Source organism: Oncorhynchus nerka, linkage group LG7 (assembly GCF_034236695.1).
Source record: "Oncorhynchus nerka isolate Pitt River linkage group LG7, Oner_Uvic_2.0, whole genome shotgun sequence".
Taxonomy (NCBI): Eukaryota; Metazoa; Chordata; class Actinopteri; order Salmoniformes; family Salmonidae; genus Oncorhynchus; species Oncorhynchus nerka.
Window position 1 is genome coordinate 49,282,558 of NC_088402.1, and position 25,187 is coordinate 49,307,744.

Here is a 25,187-nt window from a genome sequence, read left to right on the forward strand (position 1 = left end):
ATTGCGTCCTACCTGACAGGTCGCTCCTACCAGGTGGCGTGGCGAGAATCTGTCTCCTCACCACATGCTCTCACCACTGGTGTCCCCCAGGGCTCTGTTCTAGGCCCTCTCCTATTCTCGCTATACACCAAGTCACTTGGCTCTGTCATAACCTCACATGGTCTCTCCTATCATTGCTATGCAGACGACACACAATTAATCTTCTCCTTTCCCCCTTCTGATGACCAGGTGGCGAATCGCATCTCTGCATGTCTGGCAGACATATCAGTGTGGATGACGGATCACCACCTCAAGCTGAACCTCGGCAAGACGGAGCTGCTCTTCCTCCCGGGGAAGGACTGCCCGTTCCATGATCTCGCCATCACGGTTGACAACTCCATTGTGTCCTCCTCCCAGAGCGCTAAGAACCTTGGCGTGATCCTGGACAACACCCTGTCGTTCTCAAATAACATCAAGGCGGTGGCCCGTTCCTGTAGGTTCATGCTCTATAACATCCGCAGAATACGACCCTGCCTCACACAGGAAGCGGCGCAGGTCCTAATCCAGGCACTTGTCATCTCCCGTCTGGATTACTGCAACTCGCTGTTGGCTGGGCTCCCTGCCTGTGCCATTAAACCCCTACAACTCATCCAGAACGCCGCAGCCCGTCTGGTGTTCAACCTTCCCAAGTTCTCTCACGTCACCCCGCTCCTCCGCTCTCTCCACTGGCTTCCAGTTGAAGCTCGCATCCGCTACAAGACCATGGTGCTTGCCTACGGAGCTGTGAGGGGAACGGCACCTCAGTACCTCCAGGCTCTGATCAGGCCCTACACCCAAACAAGGGCACTGCGTTCATCCACCTCTGGCCTGCTCGCCTCCCTACCACTGAGGAAGTACAGTTCCCGCTCAGCCCAGTCAAAACTGTTCGCTGCTCTGGCCCCCCAATGGTGGAACAAACTCCCTCACGACGCCAGGACAGCGGAGTCAATCACCACCTTCCGGACACACCTGAAACCCCACCTCTTTAAGGAATACCTAGGATAGGATAAAGTAATCCTTCTCACCCCCCTTAAAAGATTTAGATGCACTATTGTAAAGTGGCTGTTCCACTGGATGTCATAAGGTGAATGCACCAATTTGTAAGTCGCTCTGGATAAGAGCGTCTGCTAAATGACTTAAATGTAAATGTAAATGTAAATGTGTGTGTGTGTGTAACAACTGTGTATTAGTCAAAGGTTTGGACTCATTCAAGAGTTTTTCTTTCTTTAGTTAACACAAGTCCATCAAGTCCATGAATAAGATGGTGGACGAAGCACCCGATCTGAAGATTTCAGAGACTGGTGAAGCATCAGAGCAATACTGGCCCCTCCTGCGGTCAACACACCCAATGATGACAGGGCCACCTTCATTCCTCTGGACAGACTGGCAAATGACATGTTACTTGCCTGTGGAAAAGGTGAACAAAAATCCAGATGCATCAAACTGGGACAGAGAAACTGGAAATCAGCTTCTATCTCAAGGCCATCAGACTGTTAAATAGCCATCACCAGCGCCTTAGACTTGAAATCACCAGGCACTTTAATAATAGAACACGAGTCACTTTAATAATGTTTACATATTTTGCATTACTCATCTCATATGTACAGTGCCTTGCGAAAGTATTCGGCCCCCTTGAACTTTGCGACCTTTTGCCACATTTCAGGCTTCAAACATAAAGATATAAAACTGTATTTTTTTGTGAAGAATCAACAAGTGGGACACAATCATGAAGTGGAACGACATTTATTGGATATTTCAAACGTTTTTAACAAATCAAAAACTGAAAAATTGGGCGTGCAAAATTATTCAGCCCCCTTAAGTTAATACTTTGTAGCGCCACCTTTTGCTGCGATTACAGCTGTAAGTCGCTTGGGGTATGTCTCTATCAGTTTTGCACATCGAGAGACTGAAATATTTTCCCATTCCTCCTTGTAAAACAGCTCGAGCTCAGTGAGGTTGGATGGAGAGCATTTGTGAACAGCAGTTTTCAGTTCTTTCCACAGATTCTCGATTGGATTCAGGTCTGGACTTTGACTTGGCCATTCTAACACCTGGATATGTTTATTTTTTAACCATTCCATTGTAGATTTTGCTTTATGTTTTGGATCATTGTCTTGTTGGAAGACAAATCTCCGTCCCAGTCTCAGGTCTTTTGCAGACTCCATCAGGTTTTCTTCCAGAATGGTCCTGTATTTGGCTCCATCCATCTTCCCATCAATTTTAACCATCTTCCCTGTCCCTGCTGAAGAAAAGCAGGCCCAAACCATGATGCTGCCACCACCATGTTTGACAGTGGGGATGGTGTGTTCAGGGTGATGAGCTGTGTTGCTTTTACGCCAAACATAACGTTTTGCATTGTTGCCAAAAAGTTCAATTTTGGTTTCATCTGACCAGAGCACCTTCTTCCACATGTTTGGTGTGTCTCCCAGGTGGCCTGTGGCAAACTTTAAACAACACTTTTTATGGATATTTTTAAGAAATGGCTTTCTTCTTGCCACTCTTCCATAAAGGCCAGATTTGTGCAATATATGACTGATTGTTGTCCTATGGACAGAGTCTCCCACCTCAGCTGTAGATCTCTGCAGTTCATCCAGAGTGATCATGGGCCTCTTGGCTGCATCTCTGATCAGTCTTCTCCTTGTGTGAGCTGAAAGTTTAGAGGGACGGCCAGGTCTTGGTAGATTTGCAGTGGTCTGATACTCCTTCCATTTCAATATTATCGCTTGCACAGTGCTCCTTGGGATGTTTAAAGCTTGGGAAATCTTTTTGTATCCAAATCTGGCTTTAAACTTCTTCACAACAGTATCTCGGACCTGCCTGGTGTGTTCCTTGTTCTTCATGATGCTCTCTGCGCTTTTAACGGACCTCTGAGACTATCACAGTGCAGGTGCATTTATACGGAGACTTGATTACACACAGGTGGATTGTATTTATCATCATTAGTCATTTAGGTCAACATTGGATCATTCAGAGATCCTCACTGAACTTCTGGAGAGAGTTTGCTGCACTGAAAGTAAAGGGGCTGAATAATTTTGCACGCCCAATTTTTCAGTTTTTGATTTGTTGAAAAAGTTTGAAATATCCAATAAATGTCGTTCCACTTCATGATTGTGTCCCACTTGTTGTTGATTCTTCACAAAAAAATACAGTTTTATATCTTTATGTTTGAAGCCTGAAATGTGGCAAAAGGTCGCAAAGTTCAAGGGGGCCGAATACTTTCGCAAGGCACTGTATATACTCTATTATTGAACTTGAACTTCTACTGTATTTTAGTCTATGCTGCTCCGACATTCCTTGTCCAAATATTTACACTACCGTTCAAAAGTTTGGGGTCACTTAAAAATGTCCATGTTTCTGAAAGAAAATCAATTTTTTGGTCCATTGAAATAACAGAATTGATCAGAAATACATTGTGGACACTGTTAATGTTGTAAATTACTATTGCAGCTGGAAACGGCTGATTTTTAATGGAATATCTACAGAGGGGTAGAGGCCGATTATCAGCAACCATCACTCCTGTGTTCCAATGGAACGTTGTGTTAGCTAATCCACGTTGATCATTTTAAAAGGCTAATTGATCATTAGAAAACCCTTTTGCAATCATGTTAGCACAGCTGAAAACTATTGTCCTGATTAAAGAAGCAATAAAACTGGTCTTCTTTAGACTAGTTGAGTATCTGAACTATGAAGGCTATTTCTTGCGAGAAATTCCCAAGAAACTGAAGGTCTCATACAACGCTGTGTACTACTCCATTCACAGAACAGTGCAAACTTGCCATAACCAGAATAGAAAGAAGAGTGGGAGGCCCCGGTGCACAACTGAGCAAGAGGACAAGTACATTAGAGTGTCTAGTTTGAGAAACAGACACCTCACAAGTCCTCAACTGGCAGCTTAATTAAATAGTACCCACAAAACACCAGTCTCAATGTCAACAGTAAAGAGGCGACTCAGAGATGCTGGCCTTCTAGGCAGAGTTCCTCTGTCCAGTGTCTGTGTTCTTTTGCCCATCTTAATCTTTCCTTTTTATTGGCCAGTCTGAGATATGGCTTTTTCTTTGCAACTCTGACGACCTACACCGGCCCAACCTGGACGACACTGGGCCAATTGTGCGCTGCCCTATGGAACTCCCAATCACGGCCGGATGTGATGCAGCCTGGATTCGAACCAAGTACTGTAGTGACGCCTCTTGCTCTGAGATGCAGTGCCTTAGACCGCTCGGGAGCCAAATGTCCCTAATGTTTGATAGTCCAGTTTTCAGTTAGTTAGGGAAGATTCTATCAATGTTAGCAAAAACCGTCTCAGAACCTTTTTAGCATGTTGAGGTGTGAAAGTTAGTAGAACATTACCTTAATGTCAAACAGTACTTTAATGTTCTTGACACGTTTTCATTGCAAGAACATTTGTTTCCAGGTTTCTGAAGGTTTAGGAGAATATTCCATCAATGTTCCACCAAACATAAACAGAATATGATTGCCATGTTCTCTGAATATACAGTACAATATTAATGTTCTAAACACGTTTCATGGGACGTTGAAAGAACATTCACGTGTCCAGTTTTCTGAGGGTTAGGAGAATATTTCATCAACATCCCACCAAACTTCCCACCAAACACGGTTGTAAGATATTGTTACAGACACGTTTCATTGGAAAGTTGCAAGAACAATTCTGTGTTCCAGTTGTCAGGACGTTGCCTGATGATCATGAAAATGGTTTCATTACACATTACGGCTTGTTACAGTTGCCAGGCACATCAAGGTCCTACATTTTGAATCACTTTTCCAATTAACAGCTCTTTTTGTCTTTTAGCAAGGGATACTCATACACACACAGCTTTTATAGTGTTTTCAACTTACAGTGCCTTCAGAAAGTATTCATGACTTATTCCACATTTTGTTGTGTTACAGCCTGAAATTTTAAATGGATTAAATATGTTTTTCTCTCTTACCCATTTACACACAATACCCCATAATGACAAAGTGAAAACATGTTTTAGACATTTTAGCACATTTCTTGAAAATGAAATATAGAAATATGAATTTACGTATGCATTCACACCCCTGAGTCAATATATGTTAGAATGACCTTTGCCAGTGATTACAGCTGTGAGTATTTTGGGGTAAGTCTATAAGAGCTTTGCACACCTGGATTGTACAATATTTGCACATTAGTCGTTGAAAAAATTGCACCAGGTTTGCCAGTTCTTGCTGTGAGATGTTTACCCCACTCTTCCACCAAGGCACCTGCAAGTTCCCGGACATTTCTGGTGGGAATGGCCCTAGCCCTCACCCTCCGATTCAACAGGTTCCAGACGTGCTCAATGGGTTTGAGATCCGGGCTCTTCGCTGGCCATGGCAGAACACTGACATTCCTGTCTTGCAGGATATCATGCACAGAACGAGCAGTATGGCTGGTGGCATTGTCATGCTGGAGGGTCATGTCAGGATTAGCCTGCAGAAAGGGTACCACATGAGGGAGGAGGATGTCTTCCATGTAACGCACAGCGTTGAGATTGCCTGCAATAACAACAAGCTCAGTCCGATGATGCTGTGACACATGACGGACCCACCACCTCCAAATCGATCCCGCTCCAAAGTACAGGCCTCGGTGTAACGCTCATTCCTTCGACGATAAATGCAAATCCAACCATCACTCCTGGTGAGACAAAACTGTGATTTTTCAGTGAAAAGCACTTTTTGCCAGTCCTGTCTGGTCCAGCGATGATCGATGGTGGGGTTGTGCCCATAGGCAACGTTGTTGCCAGTGATGTCTGGTGAGGACCTGCCTTACAACAGGCCTATAAGCCCTCAGTCCAACCTCTCTCAGCCTATTGCGGAAAGTCTGAGCACTGATGGAGGGATTGTGCATTCCTGGTGTAACTCGGGCAGTTGTTGTTGCCATCCTGTACCTGTCCCACAGGTGTGATGCTCGTATGTACCGATCCCGTGCAGGTGTTGTTAAACGTGGTCTGCCACTGCGAGGACGATCACCTGTCCGTCCTGTCTCCCTGTAGCACTGTCTTAGGCATCTCACAGTACGGACATTGTCATGTATTGCCCTTGCCACATCTGCAGTCCTCACGCCTCCTTGCAGCATGCCTAAGGCACATTCACGCAGATGAGCAGGGACCCTGGGCATCTTTCTTTTGGTGTTTTTCAGAGTCAGTAGAAAGGCCTCTTTAGTGTCCTAAGTTTTCATAACTGTGACCTACCAAGCTGTTAGTGTCTTAACGACCGTTGAACAAGCATGGGAAACAGTGTTTAAAGCCTTTACAATGAAGATCTGGGAAGTTATTTAGATTTTTATTAATTATCTTTGAAAGACAGGGTCCTGAAGTTCTTTTTTTGCTGAGTTTATAAAGTGTTGGTCCTACGTTTCATGAGCTGAAATAAAAGATCCCATAAATGTTCCATGAGCACAAAAAGCTTATTTCTCTCAAATTGGTTTACATCCCTGTTAGTGAGCATTTCGCTTTGCCAAGACAATCTATCCACCTGACGGGTGTGGCATATCAAACAGCATTATCATTACACAGGTGCAACTTGTGCTGGGGACAATGAAATGTGCTGGGCACTCTAAAATGTGCAGTTTTGTCACACAACACATTGCCACAGATGTCTCAAGTTTTGAAGGAGCAATTGGCATGCTGATTCCAGGAATGTCCACCAGAGCTGTTGCTAGATGACTGAATGTTAATTTCTCTATCTTATGTCGTTTTAGAGAACTTGGCAGTATGTCTAACCGGCCTCACAATTGCAGATAACGTGTAACCATGCCAGCTCAGGACCTCCACATCCGGCTTCTTCACCTGTCATCTGAGACCAGTCATGAAACTGTGGGTTTGCACAACCGAAGAATTTCTGCACAAAACTTTCAGAAGCCGTATCAGGGAAACTAATCTCTGTGCTCGTCATCCTCATCAGGGTCTTGACCTGACTGCAGTTTGGCATCGTAACCGGCTTCAGTGGGCAAATGCTTAACTTCGATGGCCACTGGCACGCTGGAGAACTGTGGTTGTCGAGACAAGATGAGCTGCAACAGACAAACAGAAAGAGGAGACAAAGGGCTGTGAGACAAAGGTTTAATCCTTGATACAAGAAACATGGGATGTATACAGACGGTGGGCGACAACAGAAGATGACCAGCAGAGGGGCTAAGGATCTTGAAAATGGGGAAAGGGCCGATAAAATGGGGGGGGGGGGGGAGTTTGCGGGACTCTACCTGGAGGGGAAGATCCCGAGTGGACAGCCATACTCTCTGCCCAAGATCATAGCGGGGAGCCGGTGTCCGGTGGCGGTCCGCCTGTCGAAGATTACCTGGAGGTGATCTTGAGAAGAGCGGACCGAGTTCTCTGCCAGGTATGCCAACAGCAGCGGACAAACATCTGGCCCGAGGTTATGTCAACCTCTTCCTTTTGCTTCTAGAAGAGCAGGGGCTGATAATCCACGGAGCACTCGAAGGGCGAGAGCCCAGTGGCCGAGCAGGGAAGTGTGTTCCGGGCGTACTCCACCCACACGAGTTGCTGGCTCCGGGTGGTGGGGTTGGCCGAGATGAGGCACCAAAGAGTCATCTTGAGGTCTTGATTGGCATGCTCCGACTGGCCGTTGGATTGAGGATGAAACCCGGAGGACAGGCTGGCCGACGACCCAACGACCCAGCAATGTCGCACAGCCATTGAAGAGTAGTGGGACAACATTCCACAGGACATAATCAACAGCCTGATCAACTCTATGCGAAGGAGATGTGTAGCACTGCATGAGGCAAATGGTGGTCACACTCGATACTGGCTGGTTTTCTGATGCAGCTCCCTACCTTTTCTTTAAGGTATCTGTGACCAACATATGCATATCTGTATTCCCAGTCTTGTGAAATTCATAGATTAATTAATTAATTTCAATTGACTGATTTCCTTATATGAACTGTAACTCAGTAAAATCGGTGAAATTGATGCATGTTGCGTTTATATTTTTGGTTCTGTGTAAATCAAAACTGTAACTAGGCCACTCAGGAACGTGCACTGTCTTCTTGATAAGAAGTGTAGATTTGGCCTTGTTTTAGTTTATTGTCCTGATATTTATTGTCCTGTGAGAGCCTCACATTATTAGCAAAAAATCTAAATAAAAAAATATATGTATATGGATTTTTTGGGGGGGCTTGCCTGTTTTACATGTTATTTTGGCATTAATAAGTGTCACATATCAGTTTGCAAACAATGGAGAAAAAATATATAATTGAGTTTATAAAGCCGCAAACATGGTCTATTTTTAGTTTTTTTTGAGTAAGGTAGCTCCAAAATGCAGGTTTTTCAGGCTAGTTCAGTGCTTCCTATGGTGGTGGGGCGAGCCAGCAGAAAATAGGAGCATGTTGTTCTGTCACTCATGGGGACACTACGTCATCGCCAAGTTTAAATCCTTAGTAAAGGTAGACATCCAATATTTCAGCCATTTGGTTCTTGCCATAGAGTTAAATTACAAGTGCCCTTCAAGAAGGCTCAAGGTCATTGGCCACAGATAAAATGACGTCAAATCACATATGTACAGTAGCTTTGATTAGACTGATCATGTCAACATCTTACTTTCAAGTCTTAGCTAGCAGTCATCATGAATCAAGTCGACAATCTACTGGCAAATCCTTGTCATATGAAGATAAATAATGTAGAGAAATTATAGACAAAATGTATCGGTGCTCATCGGCCATTGGACATAAAGATTACAAAACAAGTTGGAAAGATGGAGCCGAAGAACATGGCTGACGTTTTACCAACCAATTGTGCTATTTTGTTAGTTTTTTGGCGTTTTGTGTTACTTATTTTGTACATAATGTTGCTGCTAGCGTCTCTTATGACCGAAATAACTTCTGGACATCAGAACAGCGATTACTCACCGTGGACATGAAGAATGTTACGTTCTGACCTTAGTTTTTTTGTTATGTCTTTGTTTTAGTATGGTCAGGTCTTGCGTTGGGTGGGTTGTCTATGTTCGTTTTTCTATGTTGTGTTTTGTGTTTGGCCTGGTAGGGTTCTCAATCAGAGGCAAGTGTCGTTAGTTGTCTCTGATTGAGAATCATACTTAGGTAGCCTTTTCCTACCAGTGTTTTGTGGGCGATTGTTTTCTGTTTTGTGTATTCACCGTACAGGACTGTTTAGTTTCGTGTCGTTCTCTTTGTTATTTTTGTTTAGTGTTCTGAGTTTAATAAATATCATCATGAACACGCTGCTGCTCATTGGTTCTCCGATCCTTCATACTCAGAAGAGGACGACGAACGTTACAAAGAAACTTTCTCCTTTAACGAGTCCGATGACAAGAATATGCTGCTTTCACTGGAACAGGCCTGGATTCCCGTCATTTGCTTGAAGAAAAGACGCAGGAAAAGGGGCCGCAGATCGGGCTGCATTCTGAGAATCCGTAGGCGAGCAAATAAACTCCCACTGCCAACCGTTCTTCTTGCTAACGTGCAATCATTGGAATATAAAATTGATGACCTACGATTAAGATTATCCTACCAACGGGACATTAAAAACTGTAATATCTTATGTTTCACCGAGACATGGCTGAACGACGATACGGATAATATAGAGTTGGCGGGATTTTCCATGCACCGGCAGAACCTAGAAGCTACGTCTGGTAAGATGAGGGGTGGGGTTGTGTCTATTTGTCAATAACAGCTGATGCTCAATGTCTAATATTAAACAAGTCTCGAGGTATTGCTCACCTGAGGTAGAGTGCCTTAAAGATAAGCTGTAGACCACACTATCTAAATTATTCGTAGCCGTCCATTTACCACCACAGAATGAAGCTGGCACTAAGACCGCTCTCAACCAACTTTATAAGGCCCCAAAAAATGCTCACTCAGAAGCAGTGCTCCTAGTGGCCAGGGACTTTAATGCAGGCAAACTTAAATCAGTTTTACCAACTTTTTACCAGCATGTCAAATGTGCAACCAGAGGAAAATCCTAGACCACATTTACTTCACACACAGAGATGCATACAAAGCTCTCCTTTGCCCTCCATTTGGCAAATCTGACCACAATTCTATATTCCTGATTTCTGCCTTCAAGCAAAAACTAAAGCAGGAAGTACCAGTGACTCGCTTAATATGGAAGTGGTCAGATGATGCGGATGCTACACTACAGGAGGACTGTATTGCTAGCACAGTCTGAAATATGTTCTGGGATTCATCCAATGGCATTGAGGAGTACATCACCTCAGTCATCGACTTCATCAATAAGTGCATCGACAACGTCATCCCCACAGTGACCGTACGTACATATTCCAACCAGAAGCTATGGATTACAGGCAACATCCTCATCGAGCTAAAGGCTAGAGCTGCCGCTTTCAAGTAGCGGGAGACTAATCCGGACACTTATAAGAAATCCCGCTATGCCGTCAGACAAATCATCAAACAAGCAAAGCGTCAATACAGGATTAAGATTGAATCCTACTACACCAGCTCTGACGCTCGTTGGATGTGGCAGGGCTTGAAAACTATTACGGACTACAAAGGGAAACCCAGACGCGAGCTGCTCAGTGACTCGAGCCTACCAGACGAGCTAAATGCCTTTTATGCTCGCTTCGAGACAAGCAACACTGAAGCATGCACGAGAGTACCAGCTGTTCTGTGATAACGCTCATGGTAGCCGATGTGAATAAAACCTTTAAACAGGTCAACATTCACAAAGCCGCAGGGCCAGACGGATTACCAGGACGTGTACTCAAAGCATGCACGGACCAAATGTCAAGTGTCTTCACTGATATTTTCAACCTCTCCCTGACCGAGCCTGTAATACCTACATGTTTCAAGCAGACCACCATAGTCCCTGTGCCCAAGGAAGTGAAAGTAACCTGCCTAAATGATTAACCCCCCCATAGAACTCACGCTGGTAGCCATGAAGTGCTTTGAAAGGCTGGTCATGGTTCACATCAACAGCATCCTCCCGGACACCCTAGACCCACTCCAATTCGCATACCACCCCGACAGATCCACAGATGACGCAATCTCTCCACACTGCCCTTTCCCACCTGGACAAAAGGAACATCTACGTGAGAATGCTGTTCATTGACTACAACTCAGCGTTCAACACCATAGTGCCCACGAAGCTCATCACTAAGCTGAGGACTTTGGGACTAAACACTTCTCTCTGCAACTGGATCCAGGACTTCCTGACGGACCGCCTCAAGGAGGTAAGAGTAGGCAACAACATGTCTGCCATGCTGATCCTTAACACTGGGGCCCCTCAGGGGTGTGCACTTAGTCCCCTCTTATACTCCCTGTTCAATCACAACTGCGTGGCCACACCATCGTTAAGTTTGCTGATGACACGACAGTGGTAGGCCTGATCACCGACAATGATGAAACGGCCTATAGGGAGGAGGTCAGAGAACTGGCAGTGTGGTGTGGTTCTTATTGTGTTACTTTGTACTTTAGTCTATTTGGTAAATATTTTCTTAACTCTTCTTGAACTGCACTGTTGGTTAAGGGCTTGTAAGTAAGCATTTCACGGTAAGGTCTACACTTGAGTGATGTATGTGTTTTTGTACTGTCTAGGGCTTTTTGTAGGTTTATGGGGTTGTTTACCATCTAGGTCTTTATGTATGTCTGTGGTTGCCTGGATTGGTTCTCAATTAGAGGCAGCTGTTCATCGTTGTCTCTAATTGGGAACCATATTTAGGCAGCCATCTTCTTTGGGTATTTCGTGGGTTATTGTCTATGTCTAGTTGCCTGTGTCTGCACTGTTTATATATAGCATCCCGTTTGTTTGTTGTTTTGTAAGTTTGTTTTAGTGTTCTTTCTTCATTAAATATAGAACATGTATTCATATCACGCTGCGCCTTGGTCTCCTCTTTACGACAATCGTGACAATGTAGTCTATAACCAGTTTTAGAGAAATGTAATCATTGAATATTGTAAGAGCTTTCATTGTAAGTTTATATGCCCCCTTTATTTTTCCTACGGTTCTGACTTGGTGTACATGGAGTACACTGTAAGAACGAACCATGTTCTTCATTAAATATAGAACATGTATTCATATCAAGCTGCGCCTTGGTCTCCTCTTTACGACAGTCGTGACAGAATAACCCACCATAAAAGGACCAAGCAGCGTGGTAAAAGGCAGCAGCAGCGATCGCAGGATTCATGGACTTGGGAGGAAATTCTGGACGTCGGAGGACCCTGGGCACAACCAGGGGAATATCACCGCCCCAAGGCAGAGCTGGAGGCAGCGAAAGCAGAGAGGCGCCGGTATGAGGAGGCAGCACGGCAGGAAGCCCGAGAGGCAGCCCCAAAAATTTATGGGGGGGACACTTGGAGCAGTCGGCGAAGTTGAGTCTGAGATTGTCGAGGAGTTATTGGACAGATTGGAGGAGAGTGAACGGAGGGGAGATAATGAGACATTCGAGGAGTTGTTGACGAAATTGGAGGAGTGAAGAGAGAGAGCTGTTGGTTTGGTGTAGTATGCACAGCATTCACCCTGAGGAGCGTGTTAGCTGTCCGATGCCACCTGTGTCAGTTTCTCGTACTCAGCTTGAAATTTGTGTTAAAGTTCCGGAAGATTTGATGCCGGCAATACACACCAGGTCTCCAGTACACCTTCACAACCCGGTGTGTCCTGTTCCTGCTTCTCGCACTCATCCTGAGGTGCGTGTACTCAGCCAGGTACCACCAGTACCGGTACCACGCACCAGGTCTATAGTGCGCCTCGACAGTCCAATATGCCCTGTTCCTCTTCCCCGCACTCGCCCTGAGGTGCGTGTCCTTGGCCCAGTACCACCAGTGCCAACACCACGCACCAGGCTTCCTGTGCATCTCCAGAGGCCTGTATGCCCTGTTCCTCCTCCCCGCACTCACCCTGAGGTGCATGTCTCCAGCCCGGTACCACCAGTGTCGGCCCCACGCACCAGACCACCAGTGCGCCTCCAGGGTCCAGTACTCCCTCTTCCTGCTCCTCGCACTCGCCCGGAGGTGCGTGTCCCCAGCCCGGTACCACCAGTGCCGGCACCACGCACCAGGCCTATAGTGCACCTCGGCAGTCCAGTACGCCCTGTTCCTCCTCCCCGCACTCGCCCTGAGGTGCATGTCCTCGGCCCAGTACCACCAGTGCCGGCACCACGCACCAGGCCTACAGTGCGCCTCGCCAGTCCAAAGTGTCCGGCGACAGTACCGAGTCCAGAGTGTCCGGCTACAGTACCCAGTCTAGAGCGTCCGGCTACAGTACGCAGTCCAGAGCGTCCGGCTACAGTACCCAGTCCAGAGCGCTGGCTACAGTACCCAGTCCAGAGCGTCCGGCAACAGTACCCAGTCCAGAGCGTCCGGCAACAGTACCCAGTCCAGAGCGTCCGGCAACAGTCTACAGACCGGAACCTCCTACGACGGGTCGCAGTCCGGAACCTACCACGACGGGTCGCAGCCCGGAACCTACCACGACGGGTTGCAGTCCGGTACCTACCACGACGGGTCGCAGTCCGGTACCTACCACGACGGGTCGCAGTCCGGAACCTACCAGTCCAGATCTGCCAGTCTCCCTCCAGTCCGGATCCGCCAGATTCTCCCTCCAGTCTGGATCCGCCAGAGTCTCCCTCCACTCCGGATCCGCCAGAGTCTCCCTCCACTCCGGATCCGCCAGAGTCTCCCTCCAGTCCGGATCCGCCAGAGTCTCCCTCCAGTCCGGATCTGCCAGAGTCTCCCTCCTGTCCGGATCCGCCAGAGTCTCCCTCCAGAGTCTCCCGTCTGTCCTGAGTCGCTAGAGCCGCCAGTTTGTCCTGAGCCGTCAGAGCCGCCAGTCTGTCCTGAGCCATCAGTCAGCCAGGAGCTGCCAGAGCCGGCAGTCAGCCAGGAGCTGCCAGAGCCGCCAGTCAGCCAGGAGCCGCCAGTCAGCCAGGAGCCGCCAGTCAGCCAGGAGCTGCCAGAGCCGCCAGTCGGCCAGGAGCCGCCAGAGCCGCATGTTAGCCAGGAGCCGCCAGTCAGCCAAGACCTGCCAGAGCCGTCAGCCAGCCAGGACCTGCCAGAGCCGTCAGCCAGCCAGGACCTGCCAGAGCCGTCAGCCAGCCAGGACCTGCCAGAGCCGTTAGCCAGCCAGGAGCTGCCAGAGCCGTCAGCCAGCCAGGAGCTGCCAGAGCCATCAGCCAGCCAGGAGCTGCCAGAACCGTCAACCAGCCAGGAGCTGCCAGAGCCGTCAGCCAGCCAGGACCTGCCAGAGCCGTCAGCCAGCCAGAAGCTGCCAGAGCCATCAGCCAGCCAGGAGCTGCCAGAGCCGTCAGCCAGCCAGGAGCTGCCAGAGCCATCAGCCAGCCAGGAGCTGCCAGAACCGTCAACCAGCCAGGAGCTGCCAGAGCCGTCAGCCAGCCAGGAGCTGCCAAAGCCGTCAGCCAACCAGGAGCTGCCAGAGCTGCCTGTCACGCCGGCGATGCTGCAATTGCCCTCCTGTCCGGTGCTGCCAGAGTCGCTCCTCAGTCCAGAGGCGCCTTTCCGTCCAGTGGCGCCGTCTACGATGATCTTCAGTCCGGGGCCCGATGCGAGGGTCCCCTCTCCAGAGGCGTCACCTAAGTGGGCCAAGACTGAGTTAGAGCAGGGTCCACGTCACATACCCGAGCCGCTGCCGTGAAAAAGGCCCACCCGGACCCTCCCCTTCTGATTAGGTTTTGCGGCCGGAGTCCGCACCTTTGTGGGGAGGTACTGTCACGCCCTGACCTGAGTATTGTTTGTTTTCTTTATATATTTTGGTTAGGTCAGGGTGTGACATGAGTGATGTATGTGTTTTTGTACTGTCTAGGTTTTTTTGTAGGTTTATGGGGTTGTTTACCATCTAGGTGTTTATGTATGTCTGTGGTTGCCTGGATTGGTTCTCAATTAGAGGCAGCTGTTCATCGTTGTCTCTAATTGGGAACCATATTTAGGCAGCCATCTTCTTTGGGTATTTCGTGGGTTATTGTCTATGTCTAGTTGCCTATGTCTGCACTGTTTATATATAGCATCACGTTTGTTGTTTTGTAAGTTTGTTTTAGTGTTCTTTCTTCATTAAATATAGAACATGTATTCATATCACGGTGCGCCTTGGTCTCCTCTTTACGACGATCGTGACAATGTAGTCTATAACCTGTTTTAGAGAAATGTAATCATTGACTATTGTAAGAGCTTTCATTGTCTGTTTATATGCCCCCTTTTTTTTAGCGCATGGAGTACACTGTAAGAACGAACCATGTTCTGAATTCTGAAAATTCTGTTGCTGTACATTTCAAAAGTGCTGAACAAATACTTATATTGACTATGTCCGTCGTCGCTCGCTCATTAATGTCTTAATCGAAATTACGGATTGCCTCTTATCCACTTGTCGTCCCTTTAGGCCATAGTTTGTACATTTCAATTGTCAGTAAAGACCACATTTGTTTAAGCAAGTCAGCCATGTCAGCTATGATTCTTTAAAGGTAGTGGTAAGGTGTTGGGACTGCTGTTGGGACTCTGCTGTTGGGACAGCTTTATGTAGGCCCTAACAGTTTGTGGGCACTGTTTGTGACCGTTATAGTGCAATTCATGTATTGTTTAGTGTTGTGTTGTGTCGTGTTGTGGCTTTGCTGGCATGCATCCCAATTATTATGATTATTTTTTGCCCCACCAAGAATTACATTCTAAAATCTCCACTGTCTGTTGGAAAGCACCATGTTTTTCCCTAGGATTTTGCCTGTGCTTAGCTCTATTCCATTCCTTTTCATACAAAAAAACAACCTCTCTAGTCCTTGCCGATGAAAAGTATACCCATAATATGATGCAGCCACCACGTTTGAAAATATGAAGAATGGTACTCAGTGATGTATTGAATTGGATTTGCCCCAAACATAACCTTTTTATATTCAGGACATGAAGTTCATTTGTTTGCCAAAGTTTTTTTTAAAGTTTACTGTTGTGCCTTAATGCAAACAGGAAGCACATTTTGGAATATTTTTATTCTGTACAGGTTTCCTTCTTTTCACTCTATCATTTAGGTTAGTATTTTGGAGTAACTACAATGTTGTTGATCTTTCCTCAGTTTTCTCATATCACAACCACTAAACTCACCATTGGCCTCGTGGTGAAATCCCTGAGCAGCTTCCTTCCTCTCTGACAACTGAGTTAGAAAGGATGCATGTACCTTTGTAGTGACTGAGTGTATTGGTACACCATCCAAAGCCTAACTAATAACTGCACAATGCTCAAAGAGATATGTTTCTTTATTTTTACACATCTACCAATCAGTGCCTTTCTTAGCGAGGCATTGGAAAAACCTCCCTGGTCTTTGTGGTTGAATCTGTGCTTGAAATTCGACTTGGTTGAGGGACCTTACAGAAAATTGTATGTGTAGGGTACAGAGATGGTTAGTCATTCAAAAAACATGTTAACCACTATTATTGATCACGGACTATTATGTGATTTGTTAAGCCCAGTTTTACTCCTGAAGTTATTTAGCCTTGCCATAACAAAGGGGTTGAATACTTATTGACTCAAAACATTTCAGCTTTTAAGTGTACATTAATTTCTACAATCTTCTAAAACAAAATGTTATGTTGACATTATGGGGTATTGTGTGTACATCATCAGTGACACAAAATCTCAATTTAATACATTTTAAATTCAGGCAATAACACAACTAAATGTGGAAAAGGGATGTGAATACTTTCTGTAGACACTGTACTTGACACACTTTGAGATAAAGTTGAAGTCGGAAGTTTACATAAACTTAGGTTGGAGTCATTAAAAATCGTTTTTTTCAACCACTCCATAAATTTCTTGTTAACAAACTATAGTTTTGGCAAGTCGGTTAGGACATCTATTTTGTTCATGACACAAGTAATTCTTCCAACAATTGTTTACAGACAGATTATTTCACTTTTAACTCGCAGTATCACAATTCCAGTGGGTCAGAAGTTTACATACATGAAGTTGACTGTGCCTTCAGCTTGGAAAATTCCAGAAAATGACGTCACGGCTTTAGAAGCTTCTGATAGGCTAATTGACATCATTTGAGTCAATTGGAGGTGTTCCTGTTGATGTAGTTCAAGGCCTACCTTCAGTGCCTTGAACTTGACATCATGGGAAAATCTAAAGAAATCAGCCAAGACCTCAGAAAACAAATTGTAGACTTCCACAAGTCTGGTTAATCTTTGGGAGCAATTTCCAAACACCTGAAGGTACCACGTTCATCTGTACAAACAATAGTACGCAAGTAATAACACCATGGGACCATGCAGTCGTCATACCGCTCAGGAAAGAGATGCGTTCTGTCTCCTAGAGATGAACGTACTATGGTGCGAAAAGTGCAAATCAATCCCAGAACAACCGCAAAGGACCTTGGGAAGATGCTGGAGGAAACAGGTACAAATGTATCTATATCCACAGTAAAAACGAGTCCTATATCGACATAACCTGAAAGGTCGCTCAGCAAGGAAGAAGCCACTGCTCTAAAACTGCCAAAAAAAGCCAGACTATGGTTTGCAACTGCACATGGGGACAAAGATCATACTTTTTGGAGAAACGTCCTCTGGTCTGAAACAAAAATAAAACTTTGGCCATAATGACCATTACATTTACATTTACATTTAAGTCATTTAGCAGACGCTCTTATCCAGAGCGACTTACAAATTGGTGCGTTCACCTTAAGACATCCAGTGGAACAGCCACTTTACAATAGTGCATCTAAATATTTTAAGGGGGTGAGAAGGATTACTTTATCCTATCCTAGGTATTCCTGAAAGAGGTGGGGTTTCAGGTGTCTCCGGAAGGTGGTGATTGACTCCGCTGTCCTGGCGTCGTGAGGGAGTTTGTTCCACCATTGGGGGGTCAGAGCAGCGAACAGTTTTGACTGGGCTGCGCGGGAACTGTACTCCCTCAGTGGTAGGGAGGCGAGCAGGCCAGAGGTGGATGAACGCAGTGCCCTTGTTTGGGTGTAGGGCCTGATCAGAGCCTGGAGGTACTGAGGTGCCGTTCCCCTCACAGCTCCGTAGGCAAGCACCATGGTCTTGTAGTGGATGCGAGCTTCAACTGGAAGCCAGTGGAGAGAGCGGAGGAGCGGGGTGACGTGAGAGAACTTGGGAAGGTTGAACACCAGACGGGCAGCGGCGTTCTGGATGAGTTGTAGGGGTTTAATGGCACAGGCAGGGAGCCCAGCCAACAGCGAGTTGCAGTAATCCAGACGGGAGATGACAAGTGCCTGGATTAGGACCTGCGCTGCTTCCTGTGTGAGGCAGGGTCGTACTCTGCGGATGTTGTAGAGCATGAACCTACAAGAACGGGCCACCGCCTTGATGTTAGTTGAGAACGACAGGGTGTTGTCCAGGATCACGCCAAGGTTCTTAGCGCTCTGGGAGGAGGACACAATGGAGTTGTCAACCGTGATGGCGAGATCATGGAATGGGCAGTCCTTCCCGGGAGGAAGAGCAGCTCCGTCTTGCCGAGGTTCAGTTTGAGGTGGTGATCCGTCATCCACACTGATATGTCTGCCAGACATGCAGAGATGCGATTCGCCACCTGGTCATCAGAAGGGGGAAAGGAGAAGATTAATTGTGTGTCGTCTGCATAGCAATGATAGGAGAGACCATGTGAGGTTATGACAGAGCCAAGTGACTTGGTGTATAGCGAGAATAGGAGAGGGCCTAGAACAGAGCCCTGGGGGACGCCAGTGGTGAGAGCGCGTGGTGAGGAGACAGATTCTCACCACGCCACCTGGTAGGAGCGACCTGTCAGGTAGGACGCAATCCAAGCGTGGGCCGCGCCGGAGATGCCCAACTCGGAGAGGGTGGAGAGGAGGATCTGATGGTTCACAGTATCGAAGGCAGCCGATAGGTCTAGAAGGATGAGAGCAGAGGAGAGAGAGTTAGCTTTAGCAGTGCGGAGGGCCTCCGTGATACAGAGAAGAGCAGTCTCAGTTGAATGACTAGTCTTGAAACCTGACTGATTTGGATCAAGAAGGTCATTCTGAGAGAGATAGCGGGAGAGCTGGCCAAGGACGGCACGTTCAAGAGTTTTGGAGAGAAAAGAAAGAAGGGATACTGGTCTGTAGTTGTTGACATCGGAGGGATCGAGTGTAGGTTTTTTCAGAAGGGGTGCAACTCTCGCTCTCTTGAAGACAGAAGGGACGTAGCCAGCGGTCAGGGATGAGTTGATGAGCGAGGTGAGGTAAGGGAGAAGGTCTCCGGAAATGGTCTGGAGAAGAGAGGAGGGAATAGGGTCAAGCGGGCAGGTTGTTGGGCGGCCGGCCGTCACAAGACGCGAGATTTCATCATTATGTTTGGAGGAAAAAGGGGGAGGCTTGCAAGCCGAAGAACACCATCCCAACCGTGAAGCATGGGGGTGGCAGCATCATGTTGTGGGGGTGCTTTGCTGCAGGAGGGACTGGTGCATATGTTTATGAAAAATAGGTTGCATCTTATCAGTAGAAATGTCAAAAGAGAGATTTTTGCCCGCTATAAAATGGGTCTTTTTAACAGTGTGACCCAAGCATTCTTCCAAAGTTGAGGAGCTGCAAAATCCCTTAAGGACAACAAAGTCAGGTTTGGAGTAATCACAATTAGCCCTTATTTTCAATCTAAAGAAAATGTTTTCACAGAACTGAAAAAAGCGTCAAACTCTCGGATGTTAGTCTTTGTTAGGTCCAAATTGTAAACCTAACTTATATTCATTAGCTCTGTCAGGAGGAATGGGCCAACATTTTACCCAACTTATTGTGGGTAGCTTTAGTTTAAGTCACTGGGCCTTGTTGGTTGACCCAAGTTAAACAATTTAAAAATGCTACAAATACATTTTGCTTTACCCACTGGGAATGTGATGAAAGAAATAAAAGCTGAAATCATTCTCTTTGTATTATTCTGGCATTTCACATTCTTAAAAATAAAGTGGTGTCTCAACAGCAGCCAGCTTTGTTGCCAGATTGTGAAAACAACTAGATACTTGTCAGATGACCAACTGAAAGAGTTCACCCATTCCTTGGAGGAAGCTTTAGGAGGTATGTAGCTAGCAAGCTTGGGTGAAATATATTTGTGTTGTTGACATCAAACAGCCCAGTAGACTATTAGCTACTTAGTTACTGTTAAGCAGTCTGTTTTTCGCCCATTGCCCTCTCTTACAGAGTACTACCAACTCCACTGGTTCCCCCAGGCTCCATGCAAAGGCTCAAGGATTTGTATTTATTTGTATTTTATTTACCCAGGAAAGTCAGTTAAAAACAAATTCTTATTTACAATGTCGGCCTACCCCGGACAAACCCGGGTGACGCTGGGCCAATTGTGCGCCGCCATATGGGACTGACAGGGATTGACGCCACTTGCACTGAGATGCCAGTGCCTTAGACCACTGCGTCACTTGGTGGCCAGTTGCCAGCCCAAAAATCTCAGAGAAGAACTATATGATCTGTTCTATTGGGGTTGCTTTATCTTAGAAATACTACAATGTTTCCTGACGGATCCTTTGCCCACCCTGGACATGCGATCTTATCCCAGAAAGAACAACATGAGATTTTTTGAGACCAAGTGGCCACTGTCTGACTCAGAAGGCAAAATGTGGCTTTAAATTATTTTCAATTTCTATTCCAAGGAAATCATAAAACAGAGAAAGAATCATTTATTGTAACATTCTCTTTTTCATGGAAATGATTCTCTCTGGAGTTCTATTCCTTATGATTGAAAAGACTCAGCATGCATATGGGATGTCATGCTTGATATTAAAACCTCCCAATGAGCCAGAAAGAGAATAAAACTGAAAGCACGAACAACTTTTTAATCATGGCAGGTGACCTGGGATGACTTCGTAGCTATTCCCCCACAAGGCAATCAAACAAGCAAAAGTCAGTATAGATTAGGTGATTATTTTTCTATATCTAAAGTTAATTATATATTTTCACTAGATCCAATCAAACTCTCGGATGTTAGTCTTTGTTAGGTCCAAATTGTAAATCCTAACGTTATATTCATTATCCGAGTGAATTCCGTGAGTTATTGCGGCTTCCGTTTTACAACTACCGTTAGCTAGCTACAGTAGCTTTAGTTTACAGTCAGCTGGGCCTTGTTGGTTAGCCTTTGTTTCAACAGGGAAAAAGTCAACATTTTGCTTTATATTTGGGATATAAAGCCAACTTGGTCTCTTTGTTATTCAACGTCTGGCTGATGAGATAGCATCTTGTTTCGAAAATGAAAACCGAAGTCTCAACAGCAGCCAGCTTTGTTGCCAGATTGCTGAAAACAACTAGATACTTGTCAGATGACCAACTGAAAGAGTTCACCCATTCCTTGGAGGAAGCTTTAGGAGGTATGTAGCTAGCAAGCTTGGGTGAAATATATTTGTGTTGTTGACATCAAACAGCCCAGTAGACTATTAGCTACTTAGTTACTGTTAAGCAGTCTGTTTTTCGCCCATTGCCCTCTCTTACAGAGTACTACCAACTCCACTGGTTCCCCCAGGCTCCATGCAAAGGCTCAAGGATTTGTATTTATTTGTATTTTATTTACCCAGGAAAGTCAGTTAAAAACAAATTCTTATTTACAATGTGGCCTACACTCCAAACTTTTCCAGACAAACCCGGGTGACGCTGGGCCAATTGTGCGCCGCCATATGGGACTGACAGGGATTGACGCCACTTGCACTGAGATGCCAGTGCCTTAGACCACTGCGTCACTCGGGAGCCCAATGGGCTACAGATGGCGCTGACAGAGATGGTCGCCTCGCTTCAGGTCCTTAGATAGCTATGCAGTTATTTGTTTTTTTATTTACCATTTCTTACATTGCCAGCCCAGAAAATCTCAAGTGTTATTACATACAGCCGGGAAGAACTATGGATAAAAAGCGATGTCAATTTACCATCATTACGACCAAGAATATGTCTTTCCTGAAGCGGATCCTTTGTTCGGACCTCCACCCTGGACATGCGATCTTATCCCAGAGGCCGACCCAAAACAACATGGTCACCGCAGGAGAGGCAGACCGAGTGGCCTACTGGTCAGACTCAGAAGGCGAGCACACCATCCACCGCTTCCTAGTATATTACTCGCCAATGTCCAATCTCTAGATCACAAGGTGGATGAAATTATGGCACAAGTTACCTTCCAGAGAGGAATCATAGATTGTAACATTCTCTTTTTCATGGAAACAAACATCTCTCTGGTAAGAAGAAGGGCGGGGGTGTATTCCTTATGATTAACGACTCATGTGCATCGGAGATGTCATACCCGCTGTGACTATTAAAACCTTCCCTAACCATGCAGACCAATTTGATGCCGTGTACGGCGTATGGTCTGAGCACTGACAGGCTGACCCCCTACCCCTTCAACCGCTGCAGCAATGCTGGCAGCACTCATACGTCTATTTCCCAAAGACAACCTCTGGATATGACGCTGAGCATGTGCACTCAACTTTTCAACTTCCAGTTAAACATGGCAAGACCTGTTTTTTGGACATTTTCACTTAGGGGTGTACTCACTTTTGTTGCCAGCGGTTTAGACATTAATGGCTGTGTGTTGAGTTATTTTGAGGGGACAGCAAATTTACGCTGTTATACAAGCTGTACACTCACTACTTTACATTGTAGCAAAGTGTAATTTCTTCAGTGTTATCACATGAAAAGATATACTCAAATATTTACAAAAATGTGAGGGGTGTACTCACTTTTGTGATATACTGTATTTATATGTACATATCCTCATTCACCCCTTTACATCTGTGTGTATAAGGTAGTTGTTGTGAATTTGTTAGATTACTTGTTAGATATTAAACTGCATAGTCGGAATTAGAAGCACAAACATTTCGCTACACTCGCATTAACGTCTGCCAACCATGTGTAGGCGACCAACATTTTGATTTGATGTCTCTGGATCAACCACAAAATGGACCCAATTGATTGGCAAGGCAGCTTGCACCATTGGACTCGCTGGAGAACAACTCTTCTCCCCCCGCTGCCCAGTGAACTGACAATGTGGGTCGATCCATTTGAGGTGTCCTTTCGGATAGGAGAGGATGGCTCCATCTGTGTCCTATACGAGTCCACTCTACCGGTGCCAACTTATGCTAACACAACAGACATGATCAGCTGCAAGGAAGAAATGAGATTCGAGAGGTCAAGCCCCTCCAAGTCGTTCAACGTGATGACAGTCTCAGGCTAATATTTCTTTATGTTCAGAGCTTTACCTGAGCACTTGTGTATCATTTCTGCCTAACTTTTTGGATGTAATTAATTCTGACATTTATGATTTTAGTATTACTGCCTACACCCAAATTGTTAATTGTGAATTTCATCTGTAAAGGATCTGTAAAATGATCCACTGTCCTGAAACAAAAGTTATACAGATTTATTTTACAATGGTCATGTTCTTGTGTATTTGCAATAAATTCCTCATACGCAATTGTTTTGTGATGGTTTCTCTATCAACAATGGTCTTGTGGTTGGTGGGCAGGATCATGGTTGTGTTCAGGAGGCATGAAAACAGGAAACATTGACACAGAAAATGAAAATGCATGTTCTTATTGGAAACATCTATTTTCTCCTGTTTAGTGCTTACTAACTTCTGTTACAGCAATGAACCATTTCCACATACTTACCTTTTTCAGTAAGACAGACACATTCATACAAGCAGCACTGTTTCAGTGTCTAGGCACAACTAGTCCTGTGTAGCAGGTCCTACAAAGACTCCCCTGAAACCTACATATTTTTTAAATATCTAAAGCAGCCTTCACTGGAAACACATCTCTGTTGCAGTAAATCAAACGATATCATCAAACACACGGAGGCCAAGATTCTGAGTAGCAAATAAATGGGGAATACATAGAAAATGTCAGTCACACTTTACACAAAAACAATACATTTTTTGGGAGCATGTTTGTATCTATTATATGTCAGATATTAACATTATATACACTCACCGGACAGTGTATTAGGTACACCACACCGTTCACGAAAATGGATCGTCACTGTGGCTGTGGCTTGCTACATAAAGCAGGCATTGAGGCATTCAGTTACTGTTTTTTATTTTATTTTTTATAATATGTTTATTATTTTACAATAAAAAATCTAATAAAAAAGACAGCAATACTAACAATGACATTCATTGTACTGTTGAATGGGATGGCCAATTTAGAGGACAAAACAAAACTTAACTCACACATACACAAAATAAAACAAAATCCTATTAGGTGGTACATGTATAAGAAGACAGCATATAGTCATTACAAGCAGTGTAGTTTAGCCAAAAATAGATATTGAGTGGAGTACAGCACAGAGTAGCAGCAGATTGTCAACCCAGTTATGAAGCGGGACTAGACCATTTATCCAGTATCGGCTGCCATATTTTGTAAAACATTGGACTTCTATTGGAGGTATTGTATCAAATCTTTTCCATATGTATTACATTCCCTAAATCCCGTAACCACATTTCAAAGGTGGTTACAGTCTCCAGTTTCCAAAATTGCAATATGAGCCTTTTGGCTAATAGAGTACAAAGAGAGACAGCTTTCCCTTCGTGGTTATTCCCATCAACTGTACCAAACAGAGCGGTCAATGGGTCTGGGGCTAGAACTCTATCAAAGGCTCTAGATAAATAATCAAAGATGAGAGCCCAGTAAACATGTAATTTAGGACATGTCCAGAATAAGTGGGTCAACGTCCCCTTATCCTGCTTGCACCTCTCACACAGTGGTGAGGTGTCCGGGAATATTTTATGCAGTTTTACTTTTGAGTAATGTAACCTGTGTATCACCTTAAAGTGTACAAGGTTGTGTCTGGCATTCACTGAACTGTGGTTTATATTCCTGAGAGCTTCTACCCAGTCCTCATCTGAGATTTCTGACCCAAGTTCTTGTTCCCAAGCCCTTTTAATGGTGTCTGTGGATACCTCTATGTGGGCCTGTAGCACATCATACAGTCTAGAGACCGACCCTTTTGAATGGGGTTTGACAAGGATCAAGCTATCTAATGTATGACTATTTGGCTTCATGTCATACTGTGGGATATGTGTCCTTATGAAATTCCTGATTTGGAGGTATCTGAAAAAATGTGTTGTTGGCATGTTGAACTTTCCCTGCAATTGTTGACATGAAGCTAACTGACCATCTATGTATAGATTATCAATTGTTGTGAGCCCTTTCTCCCTCCACTGTGAAAACACCACATCATCCAATGCGGGGTGGAAAGCATGATTCAGGCAAATCGGGCTGTCAATGTATACAGTGG

At 45.3% G+C, this 25,187-nt stretch overlaps 1 pseudogene; it reads left to right on the plus strand.

Annotated features, from left to right (window-relative positions):
* Nucleotides 1-21,159: 21,159 nt before the first annotated feature.
* LOC115132774 (protein BTG1-like) lies at nucleotides 21,160-23,124 on the plus strand (annotated as a pseudogene).
* The last annotated feature ends 2,063 nt before the right edge of the window (nucleotides 23,125-25,187 follow it).